General features: G+C 43.7%; 1 protein-coding gene across 1 annotated transcript in view; it reads left to right on the top strand.

Annotated features, from left to right (window-relative positions):
- The window catches only part of RIMBP2 (RIMS binding protein 2), a 290880-nt gene that overhangs the window by 43820 nt on the left and 220076 nt on the right, over positions 1-26984 (top strand). The window lies entirely within an intron of this gene.

The following is a 26984-nucleotide window of genomic DNA, read 5'->3' as shown; positions in this document are numbered from 1 at the left end:
AGAGTATTCAGTAGAGTTCCCTATACTATACAGTAGGTCCTTATTAATTACCTATTTTATATATAGTAGTTTGTATATGTCAATCCCAATCTCCCAGTTTACCCCTTCCTTCTTTCTCCCCCTGGTAACTATAAGATTGTTTTCTACATCTATGGCTCTATTTCCATTTTGTAAATAAGTTCATTTGTACCATTTCTTTTTAGATTTCACATATAAGCCATTTCTTGAAGGAGCCTTGTTTCTTTTGGTGGAGAATGGTATTTAGAAACCAAAATCTGGGTGCTAGGTGTGATCACTGAAACTGGGGTGCCATACTTCTAGGACCTTCCAGCATACAGAGCTAGGGGTATGGGTGTGTGTATTTCTGTGTCTAGTTCTATTTCCAAGTCTATCTATGTATCTATTTATCTCTACTTGAAACCTTGAGTTCATAATTATACATCCAAACCCAATCTAACCCCACAGGTTTCCTGCAGCAATACCCCTGCCCACCCCCAGTGTGCCTGCCTCCTTTCTCTGACAGCCAGAAACCTGGATTCCATGTTATTGTTGTTGTTGAGTCACTCAGTCATGTCCAACTCATTGCAACCCCATGGATTGCAGCACGCCAGGCTTCCCTGTTAAACTCACGTCCATTGAGTCAGTGATGCTGTCCAACTATATTGTCTTCTGTTGACCCCTCTTCCTCCTGCCGTCAATCTTTCCCAGCATCAGGGTCTTTTCCAATGAGTCGACTCTTCACAGCAGGTGGCCAGAGTATTGGAGCTTCACCCTCCAATGAATACTCAGGATTGATTTCCTTTAGGATTGACTGGTTTGATCTCCTTGCAGTCCAAGGGACTCTCAAGAGTTTTCTCCACCAGCACATTTCAAAAGCATCCATTCTTCGGCACTCAGCTTTCTTTATGGTCCAACTCTCACATCCATACATGACTACTGGAAAAACTGTAGCTTTGATTATGTGGACCTTTATCAGCAAAGTAGTGTCTCTGCTTTTTAATACACTGTCTAGGTTTGTCATTGCTTTTCTTCCAAGGAGCAAGCATTTTTTAATTTCATGGCTGCAAGTCACCATCCGCAGTGATTTTGGAGTACAAGAAAATAGTCTGTCACTGTTTCCGTTGTTTCCCCACCTATTTGCCATGAAGTGATGGGATGGGACCAGATGCCATGATCTTCATTTTTTGAATGTTGCGTTTTAAGCCAGCCTTTCCACTCTCCTCTTTCACCTTCATCAAGCCAGATGTATATTTATCTGCTCAATCCTAGAAGAAAAAGCATTACTAAGGAGAGTTCAACATTTACTCACAGCTCTTTCTGTCTTGGGTTTGAGGACACATGCTCAAAGTACTACATTTATAAATTACTTAGGGACCCCCCCCCCCCCTTCATGGGGTCGTGTATTCATTTGAAATACAATTCAGTTCCTTAGCTTCTGTTTACATTTTATTTTTTAGACTATTTTAAAAATTGTATTTATTTATTTTTGGCTGCACTAGGTCTTCATTGCTGCAAGGAGGCTTTCTCTAGTTGCAGATGAGCTGAGGCAACCTCTAGTTGTGGTACAAGGGCTTCTTGCAGTAGCTTATCTGGTTGCAGAGCACAGGCTCCAGGGTGCGTGGGCTTCAGTAGTTGGGGCACATGGGCTTAGATGCCTCAAGGCATGTGGAATCTTCCTGGACGAAGGATCGAACCCATGTCCCGTGGATTGGCAGGTGGATTCTTAACCACTGGACCACCAGGGAAGTCCTGTATTCCTTTTTAAGGGTCCTTTCCCCATCCTGTTATATAATTTTTGAGGCCATATGGCTTTTAAGTGGGTGGCCGAGGGGAGTTTGCATACAAGTTCTCGCTGACCTGGAAATTCATTTTCTCATCAATGGCAGTGACATTTGCAGGAGCCTCGGTGGGCTTTGCCACTAAAAGTTGCTCATGAAGGTACATGAGCTTTTGGCATCTTAACCTTGAATGGTCAGAGGAAGCAGAGGGTCCAGTGAAGGCTTTCTTGGCCACAAAAGCAGTGACTGAGAGGGAGGGAGCACAGGTGAGGTAGCCCCTCCCACAGACTTCAGTGTTTGGTGGGAGAGAGTTCCTACCACTGGTTCCAGAGTTCAAGGCAGAGGAATCCTGTGTGCAGACTCTCTGATCCAGAGCCAGGAGACTCTCACTGTGCACCTTGCAGTGTAGACCAGACTTTCTCATATTCATGTCTCTGTACTGTGCCCCCCACCCCCTCTGTCTCCCACGATTCCCCAACATGCAGTTTGCACTGAAATTTTACACCAGAATCTTCTCAGGGACCCTACACGTTCCCTCAGCTCCCTTGCTCAAGTGGCATCTGTTTTAAGATAATCACTGACCTGGAGGTTTCTGTGAGATGTCCAAGAGGAGAGTGTAGGGAAAGAAGAGAGGTTTGAGGCAAAATCTTTGGGATGATTAAATCCCAAAGACCGAGTCCAAGTACTACTGCCAGCGCTCATGTGCCCTGACGTCCGTCTCAAGGGTTTTATTTTTATATAAAAAAAATTTTTTTTAGCTGTACCCTGTAGCAGACAGGATCTTAGTTCCCTGACCAGGGATCAAACCCGTGCCCCTACAGAGGGAGCACAGAGTCTTAACTGCTGGACTGCCAGGGAAGTCCTCTCTCAAGGGTTTTATACCAGAGACTGCTCCTTTCTTCCCAAGCCTCTTCTCCCCGATCCTAGACTATTGCTCTTCCCACATCCTCCTCCTGTCTCTCAACCCTGCCTGTCTACATAGAAGGGGCCGTTAGGCCCTCAAAACTTGGCAAGTCTGAATTAAAACTCATTATTACAAACTGTGCACTGATTTTTGAAGGCTTTGGAAAAAAAGAATGTTAAACAACATTAACAGTGTTTCCACTGGTTACAGATTTATTTAGATATGAGTTAAAGTGTACTATTAAAATGAAGTTGATCTTTTACTTTACTTTTTTTAAAGTCCCCCTCCCCTAACTTAAAATACCAGGTATGGCTCACGTTATATTTTTCCTGGACGGTGCTGAGGGAGGCCACGCCTGCCTTCTTCATGCACCTCCTTCTTGATCTTGCCGCGTCCAAATCTTCCGATCTTTTCCATCAAGGAGGCTTTAAAATGATTGACCGGCAGCACGGGTGCTGGTATGTTGGGGAGGTGCAGATGGAAGAGGGCAAGGACTGGAGCAAACAGCAGTGGGGTGAACTTGTCAGAGTGGGTTCTTCAAAGCGTCTTTTCAATTGTGTGTTTGCAGCCTGCCCCTGGTCTGTTACCTGTCAGCAACGCTTGAGTTCTTTTAGGGTTCAGGCACAGCACTGAGTGCTCAGCGGAATCCTTCCCAGAAGCTCCCTCCGAAGGGAACTTGGTTAATTTCTCGCAAAATGGTCCCAGCCTGGCTCAGACGTATATACATAGCTGCAGCTACAGCTCTCATCTATAAATATTTAAATGGCAGCTCAGCTTTCAGACAAAGCACGTCAGTGGCAAAGATCAAGCTTTTTGACCTTTTGTCAATTTGCTTGGTGAAATATGACTCTCCTGGCCTCTGTTCTTTGCAAAATGTTGTCTCCTCTTTTTTTCATAGTTTAAAAAAAAATATGGCTACATTTTCTCTAAAGGTGCAATGGAGAAGGCTTTTGGAGTCTCTTGGTATTTATGTGTGCGTGCATGCTAAGTCGCTTCAGTCGTGTCCGACTCTTTGTGACCCTATCTATGGACTGCAGCCCGCCAGGCTCTTCTGTCCTTGGGATTCTCCAGGCAAGAATACTGGAGTGGGTTGTCATGCCCTCTTCCAACCAGGGATCGAACCTGTGTCTCTTTTGTCTCCTGCATTGGCAGGCAGGTTCTTTACCACTAATACCACCTGGGAAGCCCCTTTGTATCTTAATGTATCTAAATGTAAATAATAAAATTCCCACTCCTGACTGAAGGAGTCTCAGAGGTGGTGTGGTGCTTTAGCTCCTGGAGAAGCAGGTGGAGTTAGCTGAAAGAGTTGAAGTCAGATGAGGAACCTGGAGAGGTCCAGATTCAAGTCCTCTGGCTGAGTGGGTTTCCCTCCCACCATCCACCTAACCAGACTGCCTTGGGCCCCTGGGGGCTGCAGGCTCCTTCCTGTGGCAAAGCCCCTCTCATGAGCTAATTGTTAGTTAGGCCTTCTTTTGTAAGTGCTGAGAAGATCCAATACAATACTGGAGAGAGGAAAGGGGAAAATCAAGCATCTTGGGATTTAGCATCATATGGCAAAAACTCTCTGCTCCTAAATATACACGTGTTTGAAATATGGTTTGGCTTCTGTCCAGTGTTCGTGCTCTGATTTTGAATATTCTCAGCACACGCATATTTAAAGCAAGAAATAATATATACCAAAAGGGAAATTTAAAAAGAAACACGACGAGAGGCTGCTTCAAAGTAAGATCAGAGATTGAAAACCACATAACTTTGTGAAAGAATGAAAGCTATGAGGTTGAGCCGGAAGGACTCACGAATGTGATAAAATAAAGCTTTATTTGCTCTCACTGCCCCTGTGAAACCCTCTCTGTAAGGCTGCTTCCTCCCAACCCCTAGGAAAAATCTTGGGTCGCTGCCGTTGACTTCTGTCAGGCAGTGAATATCCCCTGTCTTTGCTCCCTTATGTTATAGTTTAATTGTTAGAATATCCAGGCACACGTGCAACCTCATTTAAGCTTAAGCTCCTTCCCACTCCTTGGAGGACCTGACGGGTTGTGTTGAAAAGGACTGGTTCTTTAAGACTCAGCTCAGAGGCTAACTCCAGTTGAAGTTGGGGTTCTTCTCTCCTGCACCCATCATCATGCTGTTAGGTCATAGTGGGTGTGGTCCTGCTGGGGTTGGGAGGGCTGTGTGGGTCAGTGGACCATCTGGGTTTGGATCCATCCCCTCAACTTCCTGACTAGGTTCCATGAATGAGTAACTCAATCACGGTGTTGCTCCCGGTTTTCTCATCTGTAAAATGAGAATGACAATGTTACCTGCTTAATGCGGGGGGGGGGGGGGGGCAATGAGGACTAACTGATGTCCTACACTGACAGGTGACCAAGTAGGACACTCAGGACTCTGACCACTCACAGGAAGAACTCATGAATGTCCACCAGCATCCTCATTGTCATCATCACTGCCCGTCTTATCATGGTCCGTGCTCCTCATTCTAATGATTTCTTCTTTTCAACCTGTCTTCCTGAGCACCCCATGGTCCCCCTGACCACCACTGTGGCATACTCCTTACTGCTACCCTGCCTCCTCTAGCGAGGGGTCCAGAGGTGGTGCTAGGAGATGTTTGGAAGCCCTGTTTCTCTGTAGAGTGAAATGGAAGAGTGCCCATCTTTGTGAGATGCGCATGCCAAAAAGCCCCTCCAAAGAGCATCACTCGGGAAGCTAAGGTACTTCTGAGACCCCAGAGCCTGCGACCTCAGTCCCGGACCTGGTTGTAGCGTTTCTCTCCCCTGGAACCTTTTCAGCTTGTGCTTAGCATCCTTCCTATGACATTTACACAGCAGTTTTCTTATCATTATTTAAAAAGAACCAGGGTGGTGCAAATTTTTGTTCAAAGAAATGCTGCTTGAAATCTCTTTGATATTTGCCTCTAAGGTCAGGAGATGCACATTTATTCCTGGCAATTTCCTTTTAGGGCACAGGCTTAAAATGCAAAATATAAGTTTTAGACGCAGTCACTTGTTTGAAAGGGAAATCTCTCTTCTCATCACTCCCTGCTGCCCTCCAGAAAACAATGATCTGTTAGGAAAACAACCCTAACCCTTCCTGTTTACTGAAGTGGTGAAAGGGTCTTCAGACAATTAATGAACTTCAGGCTTCCCTGGGCAGAGAATTGAGATCGGCATCTGTGTGTGGAAGCAGGGTCTTCAGAATGTTTCCACATGGATTTCAAATGCCAGGTCAGGTCATAGGGGCTGTGTGTGCTGCATCAGGGGGCACAGCACCCTCTTTCCCCTCATAAATGTAGGGACCCTGCCCCTGGGTCACGCCCAGTGGAAGGGCTTCCCCAGTGGAGTCCACGGATAAAGATGCTATGAGATGCTCATATGTGGCAGAGGACTGTGCCAAGTGGAAATATGACAGGTATGGTATCAGAAGCAGTTCTATTTGGAGCCCAGACCTGGAGCTAAGGACACATGACCTCAGAGGGTTTTAAGAATGGCATTGGCAACCATTGGTGGAGAGGGTGCAAGCTGGCCCCCAGAGAGCATAGTGTACCTGAGGGACAGAAACATCCTCTGTGGCAGAGCTTGCAAGCTACCCACCCAGGAAACACTCCTCTGTTTTGGTGCCAAGGGAGCAGAGGTGATTTTCCTTTCATACGTGCTCCAGCCCCCTGGATGGATCTCCCCAAGAAGGGGGTCAGATCAGTTCACCCCACACTTGCTGGGTACATCTTCACATCTGGTGTCTTCAGCTTCGATCATATACTCTGTATACCTCATCTTCTCTCAGAGCCTTGGAGTGCCTGTTTCTATTTAATTCTCTGCAGACAGGGTTCCAGTTTAGATTATCCTGAGGATTATGGGCAGGAGGGCTGGGGGGTAGGTTTCTATACCTGCCATTTGGGGAGGCACTGAGTGTAGCCCTCCCAGACCCCTATGTCCTCTTCTGGGCGGGCAGCCAGGCCTCAGACCAGCCCCCTTCCCCATCAGGTTGTTATCTTGTCAAACTTCTGAGCAGGTGGTTTTCCCAGGACACAAGGACCTTTCTAGAAGGATGCAGGATAAAGCAGGAGGAGCTGGTCACAGGAAGGGGGGTCCATTGTTTGGGGGTTTCCTCCTCTTCCCCCACTATCTCCCCATGGATAGAGGACCTGGCTGTTCACCTAAGACTTTTTTCTCCTGTAGCATCAAGTGGTTATGGAATGATGCTTCTCTGTTAAGGAGCACATTTTCGGGTAGCTCTGGGTCTGGGTGGTCCATGGGACTGGTTCTGGTCAATAAGGGGAGAGAAGAGGTGATGTGTGATGTTTCAGAGCACAGCTGATGGAGAAGCAACAACCCTTGGTCACCCACCTGCTGGCTGGATGCTGAGGCCTGTGAGACCCCTAGGAACAGGGGACCCCTAAGATGGAAGAGGTCTGGGTCTCTGGGTTTCCACATGCAGGGAAGCTGCTGTTGACTTAAAAATAATGCACAATGTGAAAGCTGAGAGTTAAATTTTATTTGGGGCAAAATGAGGACTGTAGCCCGGGAGACAGCACCTTAGATAGCTCTGAGAATTTGCTCCAAAGTGGTAGGGGGAAGTACGGTATATATGCGATTTGGATGAAACAGGGATACATGCAATCAAGCGCTTATTTTTTTGTAGAAGGTTTCTGTTGGTCTCATGAAGCTTCTTCTGGTCATGAGAAAGAGTCGCCACCATAAAGGATTTTAGTTCTTTTCTGGATATGAGGAAATACAAGGATTGGGCTCATAAAATCAGCTTCTGAGAATATCTAACAATCTGAGGATCTGTCCTGCCAGGCCCCACCCCTCCACCATGAACTCCTTCAGGGAGTGTTGAAGGTCAGCAGCTGAGCTGCAGCAGCACAGGATTTAATCCTTGTGGAGTAAACGACAAGCACCCACGGCAAGTGCCATTTTGTAGTTGACACTGCCCCCAGCTAGGACCACTTGCATTGATTGTTTTTGAGTAGGACATAAATGCATGTTACTTTAAACCCACACTTCAGTTCCTCCCTTGGTAAAGAGGCTAACTTTATACTAACACCCTAATCCTAACCCTCTTCAATTACTTCCTTGTCCGTCAGCCGCCCCTCTTACCCTCCACTACCTGATTTATCTTATCATTATTGTAGGATGTTGAGAGCTCTGCTACTGGTGCCACCAGAAACCGTGGGATCCATATTGACCTGTGATCAACAGGAAAAATGGCATTTGGGTCCCACACTACTTAACTCTTTTTGCAGCAACAATTGTTGTGCATGTAAAATTTCTTTCGTAAAGTATAATAATTTTAGATCACTGTATGTAACTCATAGTGTAATATATATTCTTTATAAAATTTCTTAAAAAATACAGAATATAATTTAAAAATTTAAATTATCCATAAACATACGTCACCACAGTCCTCATGGGTAACATTTGATAGTTGCAGCTTCAATCTTACTTTACTAGGATGTTGAGAAAGTGTGGATTGAATGCATTTGGGTGGGTAGTTTCCATTTTCATCTTTATGCTTAGCTGTTTTCTTTTTTAAGCAATGAATACACTAGGTGTGTAATTCTAAAAGAAAGGATGATTCAGGCACAGCCATTATTATCCTTTGAGATAAAATTACACAAGTAGAATTCCTGATTCTGAAGATAAACATGTTTGTAAGGCATTTGATTTATCAAATTTATCAAATAGCTTCATATTGTGTCCATTTCTTCTCACATAAGCAGTACACAAGATTTGCTTTCTCCTCTTGTCTTGAAAGCCTTGGGGAAATTGTTTCCATTTGTTATTATGTATTAGAGGAAAGTTAGAAAATAAAGAAGTGTAAAAATTAAGGAGGTAGTAATTATGTTACAGCAGGCAGGAAGCTAGGTATTAGCAGAGAGATGAGGGCAGGGGCCAGGTGGCAGGAAACCACCTGGCTTGTAAACAGTAGGGATCCGTGGGTGGACAAAGGAAAGCAGGAACCTTCAGAACCGACAGGAAATCACACATTTTGGGTTATCAGGGTCCAAGTAGCAGACAAAGAGGTCTTCCTTGGTGGCTTAGATGGTAAAGAATCCACCTGCAATGAGAGAGACCTGGGTTCAATCCCTCGCTTGCGAAGATCCCCTGGAGGAGAGTATGGCAACCCACTCCAGTATTCTTGCCTGGAGAATCTGCATGGACAGAGGAGCCTGGCAAAGAGTCAGATGTGACTGAGCGACTAAGCATAGCAAAGCACAGCACAGCAAAGAATGCTTTTGAATTATGGTGCTGGAGGAGTCTTGAGACCTTGGACTGCAGGGAGATCAAATCCGTCAATCCTAAAGGAAATCAACCCTGAATATTCATTGGAAGGACTATTGCTGAAGCTGAGGCTCCAATACTTTGGCCACCTGATACGAAGAGCTGACTCATTGGAAAAGATCCTGATGCTGGGAAAGATTGAAGGCAAAAGGAGAAGGAGGCAGCAGAGGATGAGATGGTTAAATAGCATCACTGACTCAATGGACATGAATTTGGGCAAGCTCCGGGAGATACTGGAGAACAGAGGAGCCTGGCGTGCTGCCGTCCATGGGGTCACAGAGAGTTGGACACGAAGAAAGGTGGGAAAAGGCTGCAATCTCCTGCATCCAAAGTAAACTTTTGCTCATTGTGCTCTCATTGCAATAAAGATTAGCCTACAGATAAGAAGTTCTCATCATGTACCATTGCCATGACACTTCTGATCTAAGCTAAATGGGGACCAAAATCCCTCCTCCTCTTGGGAAGATGGAGCTGGAAAGAAAGTCAGGGATGTTGACCCCTAAACTCCTCCTACCCCAGTGAATATTCTGCCCCTTCATTTGTATGGCCCTTGTAACAGGCTTGACAAAGAGGCCCGAGAGCTCCTCACCTGTCTGTCCACTCTCCCTCTGAGGTCATGGTGGTGGTGGTAGTTTACTTGCTCAGTTGTGTCCGACTCTTCGCTACCCCATGGACTGTAGCCCACCAGGCTCCTCTGTCCATGGGATTTCCCAGGCAAGGATACTGGAGTATTCTTAACCTCTCTGCTTCATCTCCAAATTCTTTCATGATGAAAAAAGAACCTCAAACTCAGCAGCGATGATTAGTGACCAACGCATTCAAAGATAATCAATGCTGAAATTTTAGTGATGCTCTTTAACCTAGAAATATCCAGTATGAAGTGTGTGTGTGTGTGTGTGTATGTGTACAAGCGCGTGTCCCATGTGAATCACACAGGCCAATGCCAGTCCCCTAGACCCAGAGATGGGGAGTGGCAAACCCCAGATTTCATTCCTCGTGGGTGTTGGAACCTCCTGACTGGGAGGCCTAGTCCTGCTTGTCACCCCAAGTCAGGAGAGCTGGGTCCAAAGCCTGGCTCTGTGACTCTTGAGTCGTAAGACTATCAATAAATCATTCAAACTCGGAGCCAGTTTTTTCCCTCTTGTTCTTGGGTAGATGATTGTAATGGCTTTTTCCAACTGTAGCTTTGTATGACTTTATGTTTTGAACAGGGCACCCCCTTTCTTGACAGCACTCCTCTTTAAAGCTCCAAACTTGAAACATCCCTGTTACACCACAGTCCTCTGCTACAGAGATGTGTGTGTTTGCAACCCTTGACTGGTGCCAGAGAAACATCTTTTAAAATGATACCCCAAGGATGGGATGGGAACAGAAGGTTATTAAGAGCATGGAAAAACATGTTAATCACCTCTACTGTGTGAATGTGCTTCAGCATTCACAAATTTGAAAGCTCAGGTGCAACGCGAAGGGTAGTTCACTGGTGGTGGTTTTCTTCTGTTTTCCCTATAGCTTGGGAGTACAAACAAAGCTATTAAGTGATTTAGTAATTTGAAAGAGCTTTAACAAATCCATTTAGTTAAGTGAGGAGGACCCATATGTAAAGGCTTGGTTTCAGATTTCTGTTGGCTGGGAATCTTTCCATTAAAAGAAAACGCATCTCCAGGAGGCTTAAATATTAAAAGGGAGTGTATTGGCTCAGATAACTTGAAAGGCCAGAGATCAAGATGACATCAGGCATGGTTTGATCTAGACCTAAGCTTATCAACCAAGACTTTACGGCTTTCTGTCCTTCTCTGTGCTCTCTTTGGGTTAAAGCTGGTTCCTCCTGTAGTTACAAGATGATGTCTAATACCTCCCTCAGTCCACGTGCTTGATCACCTAATTCCAGTAGGAAAGAGCATGACTTTTCCTAATCTTAAAGTTTTCTTTGGACCAGCTCAGGTCCTAGGCTCACCTCTGCTCATGACCATAGTCAGGGGAATGGAGTACATTGATTGATTTCCTTTGTTCCTTTTTCTGGTTGCATTGTGCAACATTCAGGATCTTAGTTCCCCAACAAGGGATTGAACCCACGCCCCCTGCAACCCTGCATTGGGAGCTCAGACTTTTAACCACTGGGCCACCAGAGAAGTTCTTGATTGGTTTTCTTAGTGCATTCAGGCCACTATCACAAAACACAACACACTAGGTGATGTGTACTTACTCACTTGGTTGTGTCCGACTCTTTGCGACCCCATGGGCTGTAGCCCACCAGGATCCTCTGTCCATGGGGATTCTCCAGGCAAGAAAACTGGAGTGGGTTGCCATGCCCTCCTCCAGGGGATCTTCCCAACCCAGGGATTGAACCCAGGTCTCCTGCATTGCAGGCAGATTCTTTACCATCTGAGCCACCAGGGAAGCCCCTGGTGACATGAACAACAGAAATTCATTTCTCACAGCTCTGGAGACTGAGTTCAGGGTGCCAGCCAGCATTGTTGAATCCTGTTGAGAGCTCTGTTCTGGGTTGCTGGTGGCCATTTTCTCTTCGTGTCCTCACTGGCAGAGAGGTAGCTCTTCAGGGTCTCTTTTATCACTTTCGTAAGGGCACTAATCTCATTCATGAAGGCCCCAGCCTCATGACCTGATCACCTCCCAAAGGTCCCATCTCCAAACACCATCACCATGGGTGTTGGGGTTTCAACACATGAATACTGAGGAAACACATTTAGCCCCCAACATCACACAAAGCCAGTGTAGGAGAAGGCATTGGGGGTGGGGAACTCTACAGCATAGATGGAGTGTAAGTCTTCGTTCTGATTTATTTTCTTACCTGGATAAAGAAGTGGGTTTTAGGAGTCCTGTTAAGCTTTCTGGGGGAAAAAAAATCGCACTGCTTGTAGTCTTTGCCAAATTCCATGGTATAAATTCTGCAAATGTAGCTGATTTCAAGCTCTCCTGGTTCAATATCAACTTTCCTGAGTACGGTAAGTCCCCTATGTACGGACCCTTTAAAAGTTGTGAACGTTTAAAGATGTGAATGTGCACGTCCAATCACATAAGTTAGTTCACGTGTCTGGTATATATTGTCGCATGCATGCGTCCTCTCAAGTGGCTGTGCTTTTGTGTATGTTACTGTTTAATACTGTATAGAATACAGTGGTTCAGCATCTATTTCAAGCCCAGGATGTCTGAAAGTAACCGTAAGAGCAGGAGTGATGAAGCTGGTACTGCTCTACTTTTCAAGGTACTGGAAGATTAAAAATATTTATTTTTTGTGTTTGCTTATTTTTATGTATTACTTGCATGAAAAATACTATAAACCGCTTACAGTATAGTACTGTATAGTTGATTGTGTTAGTTGGGTACCTAGGCTAACTTTGTTGGACTTATGAACAAATTGAACTTACAAAAGTGCTCTTGGAATGGAACTCGTTTGTATGTAGGGGACTTACTGTGTTGAACAATTGGAGAAGGTAGCCTCTGGCTTCAATACTTTGTTGGGAGCATCTTGTAACTTGAAGCTGGTTATACTGGTTGCATGTTGGCAATACTCCCTGGGTTACTACAAATACTGACATCAGGCAGAACTTGGATTTTCCTAAAGTGTGCTTTCCCTGGTATTTGAACTTTTTCTTTGTAGAAAATGATTTCAGGAGAGGCACTGAAGTGATGTGATGATTGTGGCCTTAAAGGCTCAAGGATTGGGGGTCTGTCCTGTGGTTTCTCTGATGTCATTTGCTGGCTGTGCTGACTCTGAAGGCTGCCTGTGATTAGAACTCTCTGGCTTTGAAACCTCTTCTAATAATTCCTGTGCATCACACCCAGCTGTTCAGTTTAGATCCAGGTGTGGTGTCCTTCACAAATTAATTTGTCCTTGATATTGAGGCTCCTTGAAATAATAATACTTTTAATCTTTGCCATCCCATGTATATATATATATTTTTAAAAGATTAGTCTTCCTAGACGAGATAATGAATAAGGTCACTGGTCGTGTTTGAATCAATATGCAATTGTATTTTAAATGCAGCATGCATCTCAGGGCTGAGTTTTACTGCACTTTTGACCAAGGTTACACTGGTCTGCCTTAATAGATTAAATGCTGAGGGGGCTGTGAAAGCTAATTTATCTGAGGCCACAAAGGAGGAAATCATAGGTCTCCTCATACCACCTCCTCTGTCTTCCAGTCTCATAGCAAGTATTGGTTTGAGCAAGTTTGAGGTCCTCAATGTTTACTCCACCTCCCCACTTCCTTCCCATTGTCTTAAAAGAGGAGGCAACAGACCCCAGGACCCTGCAGTCTAGCTTTTCTGGCAGGGAGGAGTGGCGTCCTTAGTGAGGAGAGTCCTGTTCTGATAGGGTGGCTGTAGACTCTAAAGCCTGCCTCAGGACCTTTGCACATGCTTTGTGCTCTGCTGGGACAATCTCTCTCTCTCTCCATGTCTCAGCACGGACACTCCTTTTCATCACTGTATAGGGCAGACATCTCCTTAGAGAGGCCCACCCTGACCACACTCTCTAGAGGAACTCTCCCTTGGGGGTGTGGGGGAAGAATACATTAGTTTGGGGTTAACAGACACACACTACTATATATAAAATAGATAAATAACAAGGACCTACTGTATAGCACAGGGAACTAGCTCAATGTTTTGTCATAACCTAGATAGGAAAAGAATATGGAAAAGAATACATCTGAATTACTTTGTGGTATGCCTGAAACTAATACAGCATAGTACATCAACTATACTTCAACTGGAAAAAGAAGATAAAAAATATAGCTCCCCACTTACACACCCCACCCTTTGCTTTCGTACTTCCTTACTCTATTTTCTCCTCAGTTTCATGAGCTGCGATTGCCCTGTTTGCATGTTTGTGGGGTCTGTCTCTCCCACTGGAATGTGCGCCCTTTGGGGCTGGGACCTTATCTTTCTCTCCCTCTTGTTCACCAAGGAACCTGTGCTGTGCTGTGGATGGTCCATACATTTGAATGAATCAGTAAATGGATGAATGAAGAGCCTTGGTCCTCCACTTCAGGGAAGACTGACCCAGGAGAGCTTTCCTGCCTCCACAAGTATGGGATTTGGTTTCCTTATCTGTAAGATGGGGGACCTGCCCTCAGCCTATGGGATTTCTGTAGAAACCTGTGTTCTTCCCCCCCAGTTTGATAAGTGTGATCAGCCAGAAGCCTTACTCATCTGCCTTTGCATCTGCATTCCACACCGCCCCCCACCCTCCACCCCCAACACTCTCTCCTGTTGGTTGTCTGTGTGACTGGCCCCTTCCTGATGGAGATTATATGGTCTTCATGGAGGGGAGCTGACCCTAACTCAGTCAGTAAAGAATCTGCATGCAATGCAGGAGACCCGAGTTTTATTCCTGGGTCAGGAAGATCCCCTGGATGAGGAAATGACAACCCACTCCAGTATTCTTGCCTGGAGAATCCCATGGACAGAGGAGCCCGGCAGGCTACAGTCTATGGGGTCACTAGAGTCAGACACGACTTAGCAACTAAACCAACCAACCATGGAGGGCACTGACATCAAGGAAAGTCCAGTGTGGCCTGTGTGACCAGGGCCAGGACAAGCCCATGTGTCTCACACAGCGGAGGTCTCAGGCGGGGGCTTCTCTGTCATCTCAGAACAGAATGTTGGCCTAGGATGGCAGGTGGAGAGGGCTTCATTTTATTAAAAACATTTATGCAATTAAAAAATATTTTGTCCGTGCTGCCCAGCTTGTGTGATCTCAGTTGCCTAACCAGGAATCAAACCCAGGCCGTGACAGTGCCAAATCCTAACCACTAGGCCTCCAGGGAACTCAAATTTATAGTTTTTAAAGGTTACTTTCCATTTACATTTATTACAAAATATTGATATTCCCTGTGCTGTACAATACATCCATGTAGCCTATCTCACAGCGATAGTTTGTACCTCTCACTCCCACCCCGATATTGCCCCTTACTCCTCCCCACAGGTAATCACTAGTTCGTTTTCTGCATCTTCTTTTTTTGTTGTTGTATTCACTGGTTTGTTGTATTTTAAATATTCCATATGTAAGTGATATTATGCAGTATTTGTCTTTCTCTGTCTGACTTATTTCACTTAGCATAATGCCCTACAAGTCCATCCATATTGTTGCAAATGGCAAGATTTTGTTCTTTTTTATTGCTGAGTACTGTTCCATTGTATGTATGTATCATATCTGCTCTATCCATTCATCTGCTGATGGACAGTTAGGTTGCTCCCATGCCTTGGCTACTGTAAATCATGCTGCAATGAACATTAGGATACATGTATCTTTTCATATTGAACTTCTTGGTACTTTTTTTTTTTTGGATATATACCAAGGAGTGGAATTTCGGGTCATATAGTAGTTCTATTTTTAGGTTTTTGAGAAGCTTCCTACTGTTTTCCACAGTGGCTGTACCAATTTAAATTCCCATCAACAGGATACAAGTACATTTCCTTTTCTCACATCTTTACCAACATTTGGTATTTGTGCTCTTTTTGATGATAGCCATTCTAATAGGTGTGTGGTGACATCTCATTATGGCTTTGATATGCATTTCCTTGATGATTACTGAAGGAAAGTTACATGGCTCAAAATAGCCTGGAGTTAAAACCCCCCTCTGGTCTGCCCCACCATTCTATACAAAACAAAGAGCTCTCTCACTCGAAGAAAAAAAATGGACATTAAGGTTGATTACGCCCAGCTCCCAGCCGGTCCCAGCCTCTGGCAGATGTCCGGAATTCCTTGCCCCAGCCGTTTAAGTGAACAACCTTGGAGAAGAACAGGCCCCTTAAGACAGTAGATTTCCACATATATGCCTATATATACTTACTCTTTTCTTGGGTTAGTGCAGCAGCTCACCAATCTGACTGCTGCCCCTTCTCGCCTCATTAAAGGTGATCTGTTCCTGTAAAGTGCTGGTCTTGTTCTTTTTCCGAACCTCGCCTTCTCTAACTCCCTTACCCTACAATTAGTGATGTTGAACATCTTTTCATGTGCCTGTTGGCTGTCTGTATTTCCTCTTTGGAAAACTGTCTGTTCAGTTCTTCTGCCCATTTTTAAATCAGGTTAATTTTTTTGATGTTGAATCATATGGCCTGTTTATATATGTTGGATATTAATCCTTTATTGATCATGTCATGAGCAAATGTTTTCCCCATTCATTTTGTTTATAGTTTTCTTTGCTCTGCCAATGCTTTTAAGTTTAATTAGGTCACATTTGTTTATTTTTGCTTTTATTTCCTTTACTTTAGGAGATGGGTCCAAAAATAATACTACAATTTATGTCAAAGAATGTTCTTATGTTTTCCTCTAGGAGTTGAATGGTACATGATCTTACCTTTAGGTCTTTAATCCATTTTGAGTTTACCTTTGTATATAAAATATATTAGGTCTTTAATTCATTTTAAGTATATTTGGTGTTAAAGAATGTTCAAATTTCATTCTTCTACAAGTGGCTATCCAGTTTTCCAAGCACCACTTATGAGGAGACTCTCTTTTTGCCATTCTATATTTTGCCTTCTTTGTTGTAGATTAATTGACCATAGGTGTGTGGGTTTATTTCTAGGCTTTCTATCCTATTCCATTGATCTCGGTGTCTGTTTTTGCAGCAATACCATGCTGTTTTGATGACTGTAGCTTTGTAATATAGTCTAAAGTCAGGGAGCCTGATTCCTACAGCTCTGTTGTTCTTTCTCAAGACTGTTTTGGCTATTTGGGGTCTTTTGTGTTTCCATACAAATTTTAAAAGGGAAAGGCCATCAGCCAGTCCACAAGTCATTATTCCCAGGGGAGCTGTTAGAAGTGGAGGATCAGGGGTTTGGAGAATTGGGAATTTCAGAATGGATCCAAGACTCTCAGGTGAGGAATAAATCTGTACAATCATTTTGTGGAGATGAGCTGAAAGACTTGGTTTCCTACCAATCCCTCACTCCCAGTGGAAGGCAGTATGGTGTGGTGGTTATAGCACATGCTCAGTTAAGATGATTTACCTGGTGTAAAGTCTGGTGTTCTCTGCCTTGCTGTGTGATCCTGAACAAGTAGCTTGGTTTTCTTATCCAAGAAATAAATATAGTGATATGACTTGATTCATAGACCTGTTGCTATATGGATCAAATGAGTTGAAGAAGGCCTAGAGTTTAGAAGGGGATAATAAATATTAGTTGATGTTGGTTGTGAAAATAACATAAGTTATTTTTATTGGGACAGCCTGGCTTCTAAGACTAAACTCAGAGTCCCAGGTGGAGCAAGGGACCTCCCTGAAGTTTGAGCTACCCTTTGGGACATCTCTTTCAATCAGTCCTTAAGAATTTTTAAAAAATCTTTTTTCCCCCCCACTTTTATTGAGTACAATTGGCATGTAGCACTGTACAAGTTTAAGGTGTATTTTATATGCATCATGAAGTGATTATCACATTATGTTTAGTGAATATCCATCATCTTATATAGATACAAAACTAAACAAATAGAAAACATTTTTTCTTGTGATTGTAATTCAAGATTCGCTCTCATAACAACTTTCATATGTAACTTAGAGCAGTGTTAATTATATTTATCATCTTGTGCATTATATCTCTAGTACTTATTTATCTTTCTTGTGATTCAATACTTTCAGATTATACTCTGTTTAAAGTTATTATAAAATATTGACTATGTTCCTTGTGTTGTACAATATATCCTTGTAGCTTATTTATTTTACACATAGTAGTTTGTATCCCTTATTCCCCTACCCCCGTCTTGCTCCTTCCCCACCAGTAACCACTGATTTGTTCTCTTTATATCTGTGAGTCTGTTTCTTTTACATCGTATTCAATCAGTATTTTATTTTATTTGACTATAGCATGCAGCCTGTGAGAATCTTAGCTCCTTGACCAGGGATTGAACCTGGGTCCCTGGCAGTGGAAGCATGGAGTCCTAACCACTGGACTAGCAAGGAATTCCTTTATTTTTATTTTACTTAAATTTTTTTTATTGTGGTAAGAACACTTAATATGAGATATACCCTCTTAACAAAATTTTAAGTGCATAATACATCATTGTTAACTATAAGCATGACATTGTACAGCAGGTTTCTAGAACTTATTCATCTTAGATGATGAAAACAAAAGAGAGTCCAGAAATAAAGCCACATAAATACAGTCAACTGGTTGACTGGGGCACCAAGGCTATGTAACAAATGGTTCTGGGAAAACTGGACATCCACATGCAAAAGAATGAAATTGTACTCTTAACTTACATGATATAACCAAAGCAACTCAAAATGGATAAAGATTTAAATGCAAGACCTGGAACTATAAAACTCCTAGAAGAAAACAGAAGGGGAAAGCTTCATGGTAGTGGGCTTGGCAATGATTTCTTGGATATGACAACAGTCAACCTTATATTGCCACTCGGTTCCCAGGCCCCTTGTGCCAGGGCAGAGAGTTTTCAGGCCCCGAGGGCAGGCTGCAGAGTGCCTTGATCAGACATGACTTTGACCCTGGCCTCTGCTGTTTGCAAGTTGTGTGACCTCTTGCGGCCTCAGTTTTCTCATCTGTCCAATGTTGTTGTTGTCCGACTCTTTTGTGACCCCGTGGACTGTAGCCTGCCAGGCTCCTCTGTCCCTGGGATTTCTCAGGCAAGAATACTGGAGTGGATTGCCATTTCCTTCATTAGGGTGTCTTCCTGATGCAGGGATTGAACCCCACATCTCTTGCTTGGCAGGTGGATTCTTTACTGCTGGGAAGCCCCATCTGTACAGTGGGGGCAGGTATTACCAGACATGTACTTGTACTGATCAGTGCTTGCTGCCCCTGCCCAGAATCCAGGGGCCCAGGTCTGGGGCAGCCAGGCTCAGTGACCCCTCTCTGGTGCTGACCACACCCTGTAGTACTCCTGGAACATTCTCAGCCGTGTACCCACACGGGGAAGTTGAAGGACCCTCAATGTGCTGACTCATTTTCCGGGGCTCACCCAGCAGAGTCACCTTCTTAATTTCCCATGATGCCAGGACCAACATAGACACAGTCTGTTTTTCTGTTTTAAACTCCCGTTAATTCTTAGACACTAATGAGAGCCTCTCAGCCCAGGAGGCTGATTAGAAGAGAGGAATTGAGTGGGACAATTAGGACGCAGAAGAAGGGTAGGACGGCGGGAGTCCTAATCCCCAAACAAGCTAGTGTGAGATCAGGCTTGACATTAAATACGTCATCCGTCAAACAGTCATCCTCTGGCCACTTGGAGGCCTGTCCCCTGAGGTTCGGGTCAGGTGGTGTGATCTGGGTAATCACTTAGTTCTCTCCCTTAATGGCAAACAACAGACTAGGGATAAGGACTCTGGCACTTGGGTAATCTTGTAATTACGATGTCACATCTTTAAATGGCTCAGGATTAACAGGATGCTGGAATTAGGAAAGATGTGTAATAAATGGTTAAATTGATGGTGACACCGAGGTTGCTCTAGGTACTAGGAGGGCTCCGTCTTGATATGATCTAGCTTTAACAGGGGTAGGTCTCTCTTATCTTTGCTTTAGAACATTCCTAGCAGTTTTCTAGTATTCAGGTTGTTAATTTAGCATTTCTAAAAGCCCAGAGAATAAAGTTAGTTACTTCTCACATTCAGAAAAGAGAAGGCTTTTTTCTTTGAAAATATTGGAAGTTGAGAGTCATTATGATCTTGGAGGAGGAGCAGTAAGCAGTCCTAAAGAGAGCTCTTAGCTCTCTGCCCAGGAACAGGACCTGGGTAGCTCAAGTGGTAAAGAATCTGCCTGCGATGCAGGAGACACAGGAGACGTGGGTTTGATCCCTGGGTGGGGAAGGAGGCAACGGCGACCAACCACTATTCTTGCCTGGGAAATCTCATGGACAGAGGAGCCTGCTGGGCTCCAGTTCATGGGGTCGCAAAGAGTCAGACACAACTGAGCAAGCATTCACCTAGTTCACAAGCCTGGGTGAAAATCAGGAATCGTAACCTCCAGACCAGCAGGGGCTAGAGATTAGAAGCAAAGTGACCCTGGCTCTTTTCCCTGCTGGAGAGCAAGAATATTTAAGGAGGCAAAATTATAAAAACAGCTAGGAAGTTTATTACTAGAGACACCACACTAGTGAGAGAGCACATAGAGAAGCAGTTTATTCTTCTGAGAGAGGCAAGGCAGAGACGCACGCCGGAGAGGAATGAGGAGGGAAGAAAAGGGGTGATGCAAACCTCTGCTATAGGACAGTCCTTCCAGGGCTTTGTTTACATTTGACCGATTATCCCCTTTCTCTTTTCACATCTGACTGGTCCTGGGATCCTCTCCAAGATGCATGCCCAACTTTTTGCTAAGATGGATCCCATCGCAGAGGCCTATGGGTGCATGTCCTCACTTGTTATTGGATAGGACCCCCTTCCTTTTTGACCCCCAAGAAGCATGTGCTTCCTGCGCAAGTGCAGACAGGGAAGTCCACCTTGACCTCAGGAGTGAGTGCCTTGTCTCTTTACGTCAGCAGAGCTCAGCTTCTGCCACGAGCTTTGTCCTTGGAGTGTCTGGGTGAGAACAAAGCTTCAGTTTTACTCCACTTGACAAAAGCCAGCTGTCCAGCACAGGGGCCCATCCATCTCCTACCTCGACTACCCTTTCCCCGTCAGTCTATACTGGCCATCTGACCTATGGGGCCATCCATCACGGGGCAGAGGCGAAGCTGAGTGTGGTCCATGCAGCCAGACTCCCCAAGTGAGTTCAAATCTCGACTTTTCGCCTCCCGAGCTGTGTGACTCAAGGGGTGACTAATTTCTCTGTGCCTTGGAGTCTTCTCCTGTACTAGGCACACAGAACCACAGTCCTGACCTCAGGGGCTTTCCAGGATTCCACAGGACACTTTACTTAGAACAGTGCTTAGTATGTAAGAGCAATCGCACTGGTAGCTGCTGTTATTGACACTGATAATTAACATTAAAAGAGAAAATTAGATTCCTGAAATAAGTTTTTTTTTTTTTTTAAAGAAAATAAACCATACACTTAACTTCAGTTTGAAAATAAAGAAGTGATTGGGCTGAAGAAAAGCCTCATCTGTGATAGATGGTTGGACACACACAACTATTCCAGGGCTTCTAGTGAGAGCTAAATTAATTTTCATGTAAGATGATTAAGCAGATGAAACAATTCTTGTGCAGTAAATGTGACTTAAATGCAGGTGTTGCCTCTCATACCTGAGCTCAGGTACACACCATCCTCTGCAGTGGCCCCTTTTGCTTGTTCTCAGGGCCTTTAAAAAATTTGTTGCTGTCAAATATATTTTAAAGAAGTGGAGAGGAGAGACATAGCCTATTGTATTTGCAGTTTTTCTTCCTTCATTACTGATGTTCCAAGGTTCCTTCTGGTATCATTTCTCATTTGTCTAAAGAAGTTCCTGAAGCAATTATTTAGAACAGCTTTGCTGGCAATGAATCCCCCTGGTTTTCCTTCATCTGAGAAGAATTTTTAATAATGACTGGAATTTTAATTTTTATTTGTTTATTTTTGACTATGTTGGGTCTTCATTGCTGCATGCGAGCTTTCTCTAGTTGCAGAGAGTGTAGGCTACTCTCTAATTTCGGTTCATGGGCTTCTCATTGTGGTGACTTCTCTTGTTCTGGAGCATAGCTCTAGGTGTATGGGCTGTTGTAGTTGCAGCATGCGGGCTCAGTAGTTGTGATTTGCTGGCTCTAGGGTGTGCAGGCTTCAGAGTCTCAGAGTCTTTATATTTGAGCAACATGGATGCTTCTAAATGGTGTGTCAGGAAGCATTTAACAAGAGGCTTCCTGTGTGCTGTTTTGGATCTGTCAGGAACCCTCTGGCCCTTATTGATTCCTGAATATTAAGGAATTAAGAGGAGAGGCATGCCTTTCCTGGGGCTGAGGAATCCAGGCATTTCTCATTACAGTGATAAGTACCCTCTTCCTTTTTATGAGCCATACAGTAAAAGGTGATTGTTTACAACTCTCTCTCTTTGATAGGGATCATCTTATGTTTTGTAAGTCTGGAATTTTAATGTTTGTCTTTGCTGAAAATAACCACCTTGTAAGACAGTATATATGCCCATGCCATGTTGATTAAAACACCTTTGCTCCATCAGAGCTTTGGTCCCCGTGTCTTTCTTTCTTTCTGTTCCTTCTCTCTTTCTCTCTCTCTCTATTTCTGGCTAATTCCTTGGAGCGCGGAGGCCCGCTGAGCTCACTTTCTTGACGGGGCTTCTAAGACCCTCTCGAGAAGGCGCACTGTGCCTTCACCCACTCGAGAGGGCGCCTGGTGCCTACGTGCAGCAGCGCGGACCCTAAGAACAGGGCTCTATTGGCTTTCCGCGGAAACCAGGGGATAGCAGCCTCTTTCTCTCTCTTACTCTTGGAACCACCAGGTTCCGGTCCATTAAAGGACCAATAAGCGCTATCAGCCTCTTTCTCTCTCTTACTTTCTTATCATTGACTCTGGACCACCAGGTTCTGGTCCGTTAAAGGACCAACAATGGTGGGTCTTTTGCCATCTTCCTTTTTGGCTGAAATGGCTATGGTGAGGAGTATCACGGTGAGGAATCCACTGTGTGGGTTTGCAAGCACAGGGAAGCCTCCTGAAAGCTGCAGAAACAGTGTATATCTGAGGGTAGAGTTAATAATTCAAACCAATGAGGACCAACGGGAAAGTGAGTGAGGCAGCCAGGGGGCCAAGCATGCTAGATCACAGATGCTGGATGCTGAGGCGCCCCTTGCACACCATCCTTGATGGAGTGGTCCATGTGTCTGCAGCTGTCTAGAATTATTTTATTGACTTACATCTCTGGAAAATGTAGCAGCCGGACTGCTTTTCCTAGGGGAGGTTTTTATCTTGGCTTTCAGTTGTCACTAGTTAAAGTACTGTCATTCACAGCCAAGCAGAAACACACGAAATGGAATCTTTTATTCCACAGATAGTCACAGAACCCTTTCCATGAGGCAGGTGCCATTCTGAGGACTGGGGACACAACAGGGTCATCCCAAAGCCTTGCTGTCGGGGAGCACATCCCCCTTGGGTGCAATTAACGTGGTGAGGAGGAAGAAATCCATTCATCCAGAAAGGTGTAGATACTTGTTGTGTACAAAAGAACAACAGTTAAAGGGGTGGGACATTTTTGGGGTCAATGAAGAAATCAATAGACTTTCTAAAAAAGGATCAATTTTAGGTTGACAGAAATGATGATCAGAAAATAGATAATTCCTATGGACCTTCTCTCCTTCCTACCTACAGTTTTCCCTATTACCTATATCTTGCATTAGTGGATACATCTATCACAGTTGATGTGCCCTTGTTAATACATTATTTTTTTTTATGGTCATTAGCTCAATAAATTTTATTTTATTTTTTATTGATGTATAATGATTTACAATGTTGTGTTGATTATTGCTATACAGAAAAATGATTCAGATATATTTATTGCATTTTTATATTCTTTTCCATCATGGTTTATCCCAGGATATTGAATAGAGTTCTGTGTTCTATACAGTAGAACCTCCTTGTTTATCCACTGATACATTAAGTACAGTCCAGAGTTTACATGACAGTTCACTCTTTTTTTTTTGACAGTTTACTGTTGATGTTGTACATCCTGTGAGTTTGGACAAATGTCTATGACATGTATCCACAATTATGGTCTCATACAGAGTAGTTTTACTGCCTTAAACCTTCCCTGGGCTCTGCTTATTTATTCCTCCCTCCTTTCTCATGCCCCGACAACCCCTGATCTTGATTTTCACCATAGTTTTGCCCTTTCCAGAGTGTCATAGAGTTAGAATCATACAGTGAGTAGCCTTTTCAGATTTTTTTTTCACTAATATACATTTAAGTTTCTTCTACCTCTTTTCATAGCTTAATAGCTCATTTCATCTTTGCTGTTGTTGTTGCGTCACTAAGTCTTTGTGACCCCATGGACTGCAGCATGCCAGGCTCCCCTGTCCTCTACCATCTCCCGTAGTTTGCTCAAATTCATGTCCATTGAGTCAGTGACGCTCTCTAACCATCTCATCCTCTGTCACCCTTTTTCTCCCTTTGCCTTCAATCTTTTCCAGCATCAGGGTATTTTCCAATGAGTTGGCTTTTCACATCAGGTAGCCAAAGTATTGGAACTTCAGCTTCAGCATTAGTCCTTCCAAGGAATATTCAGCATTGATTTCCTTTAGGATTGACTGGTTTGATCTCCTTGCAGTCCAAGGAACTCTCAAGAGTCTTCTGCAGCACCACAGCTCGAAAGCATCAGTTCTTCAGTGCTCAGCCTTCTTTATGGTCCAACTCTTACGTCCGTACATGACTAATGGAAAAACCATTGCTTTGACTATATGGACCTTTGTCAGCAAAGTGATGTCTCTGTTTTTTAATATACTGTTTAGATTTGTCATAGCTTTCCTTTCAAGGAGCAAACATCTTTTAATTTCATATCAGCGTTGAATAATAACCCATTGTTGAGAGGGACCACAGTTTGTTTATCCACCACATACTGAAGGATATCTTAGTTGCTTAGTTTAAGCAGATCCCAACAATGGAGATTCCAAAACAGGGCAGCTTCCCTATGTACTGATCTAGGAAGACCCTGGAGAAATCAGGCAGGTGGAACATTGGGGGATGTCTATGTTTTGGATATAAATTGAATAACTGACAAGTTATTCACCAAATGACATCTTGTAGCAAATAGACATTGGTGATGTTATCATACCAAGAAAGTTGGGGGTAGGTCTCAGGAATCTTTATAATCCACAGTCACTAAATTTACATGTTGCAAAACCTGATTTTCTCAACTATTTATCCAGTACTCAAAACACTGATGAAATTCACCAAATAACTTTAAGAAAATATTTTAAATTTTATTACTGGAGTATAATTGCTTTACATTGTTCTGTTTCTACTGTACAACGAAGTGAATCATCTATATGTTTACATATGTCCTCTCCCTATTGAACCTCCCTCCCACTTTAAGAATCTTAATAACCAAAGTCACTAGAGCTGGTATGGTATAGGGTACTAGTAATTTGGATAGTCGTTCTTCCTTTTTTCATAAGCTGTATACTATGAGATCCAAGTGTAGGTCAGAAGGTTGCTGGATGATTGACAAATTAAAAAAATACACAAATAGCTAAAGGATATTTACACCAAGCTTCTGTAGCTCCATCTCATTCTGTTATCCATTAGAGTTGGTTCTGATCAAGTCCTAGAAATCTTTTTCTCCCGGCAAACAGCACAGGGAATACATTAACAAATCTTCATTAATTTCAGAATTCCTTCTAGGTGGCCCAAATCTTCTGTTCTAATTATGCTACTCTTACTGCATTATACTACTTCCATTTTAATGAGACTGCTTCTTGAACTCAGTAATTTTGTAACTAATTACACCAAAATATTGTGCTTTCTTCAGTGTAATCTGCTATTTTATTCATTTGTTCTTTTTGTTCTTTTATTCAACACATGGTTATTGTGCATTTACTGTAATCCTGGAACCAGTCTCAGGGGACACAGTGGGGAGTGAGATGATTAGAGTCCTGACATTTTAATGGGGCCACAGAAGACTAACATTTTTAAATGGTGATGGAGGAGGGTAGATGCTGTGTGCTTTAGACTGGATGCCTTAGACGGCTTCAGTGGGGAGGTGACGTCTGAACCAAGACCTGAAGACAGGAAGGGAATAGGGTGGGTAAAAATATGAAGATTCAGTTCAGCAAAACATCTCAGGGCAGAAATACAGTGGCTATGGAGTATGGAATCTTTTATTTATGCCACTACAAACACTTTTCTGTTTTCTATTTTTCTGTTTCCTGTTTTCTGCTCCACTGATCTGGGTCTTGGAGTGAGGACAATGTGGGGTAGAGTATTGCTGACCATCTGCAGACACAGAGTATGCATGGGAAATAAACTTCTGTCGTTTGAAGCCACTGGCATTTGAGGGCTATTTGTTACTTCAGCATAACTGAGCCCATCCTGACTGATACAAATTTCAAGGCCACACTGAAGCTGAAGACTTCATTCAGTTGGTATTTCAATATATGTTTGTGTGGCTTCTTTGGATGGACACTGTGGGTGGTTTAGAATAACACAGAGAATATGGTAGGCATGGTCCCTATCCTCATAGGCCTTATGATCAGTGAACAGAGGTCAGTAGGGGACAGAGGTCAGTTGGGGCATGGGCCTGCAGGTTTTCTACAGCGGTCATCAGCAGCCTATCCAGGAGGTGTAGAGAAGGTGGACTGTTGGTTAACGTGGAGTGGGGTCTTGCCAGGCTGATAGAGAACAGTGGAAAAAAGCTTAGGATACATTGACAAGAAGATAGTTTAAAGGGCAAAGTCCAAACTATATGGGTAAAGAATAGAGGAATGGACTTGTTGCAGGGTGGGACAGAGAAGAGAGAGGAGGGTGGGTAGTAGTAGGGTTTCATGTGGCTGAAACAAGGAAATCAGATAAAATGTAGGCTCTAAATTCTCAGGAAAAAATTACCAAGAAGCAGGGCTTCCCTGGTGGCTCAGACGGTAAAGAATCTGCCTGTAATGTAGGAGACTCAGGTTCAATTCCTGAGTCAGGAAGATCCCCTGGGGAAGGGAATGACTACCCATTCCAGTATTCTGGCTTGGAGAATTCTATGGATAGAGGAGCCTGGCTGGCTACAGCCCATGGGGTCGCAAAGAGTCAGACATGACTAGTGACTAGGAACAATAGCAGGAATGACAGTTAAGCCATTACACCATTAGTTATGGTTCTTTGGGAACCCAGGAGTGGTTCATGTTGTCATATGACTAGGGTCTTCTCAGCTCTAAACATCAGGCCATTCTCTGGATACTATGACTTAATTAATGCCATTATTTCCGGGTGTTGGAGCCCTCACCGCTATTGAGAGAATGCATGCAAAGCATTTCACAGTGCAAAACCTTTGATAGAGATGAACTCTTTTTCCTCTGACTTCATCACCCCTTCAGTTTATCTTGTCAATTCCCAAGCATTTCCACCTTCTCTCTCTCTCCAAATGTATACTCCTCTTGCAAGAGAACAGAGATGCTCCTCTCCTAAGAATCTGACTCCCACGTGGAGTTCCCTCTCGGTC

This window comes from Dama dama, chromosome 5 (assembly GCF_033118175.1).
Source record: "Dama dama isolate Ldn47 chromosome 5, ASM3311817v1, whole genome shotgun sequence".
NCBI classification, from domain to species: domain Eukaryota; kingdom Metazoa; phylum Chordata; class Mammalia; order Artiodactyla; family Cervidae; genus Dama; species Dama dama.
Note: the sequence above shows the minus strand (reverse complement) of the source record. Positions and strands in the feature narration are given on the sequence as shown.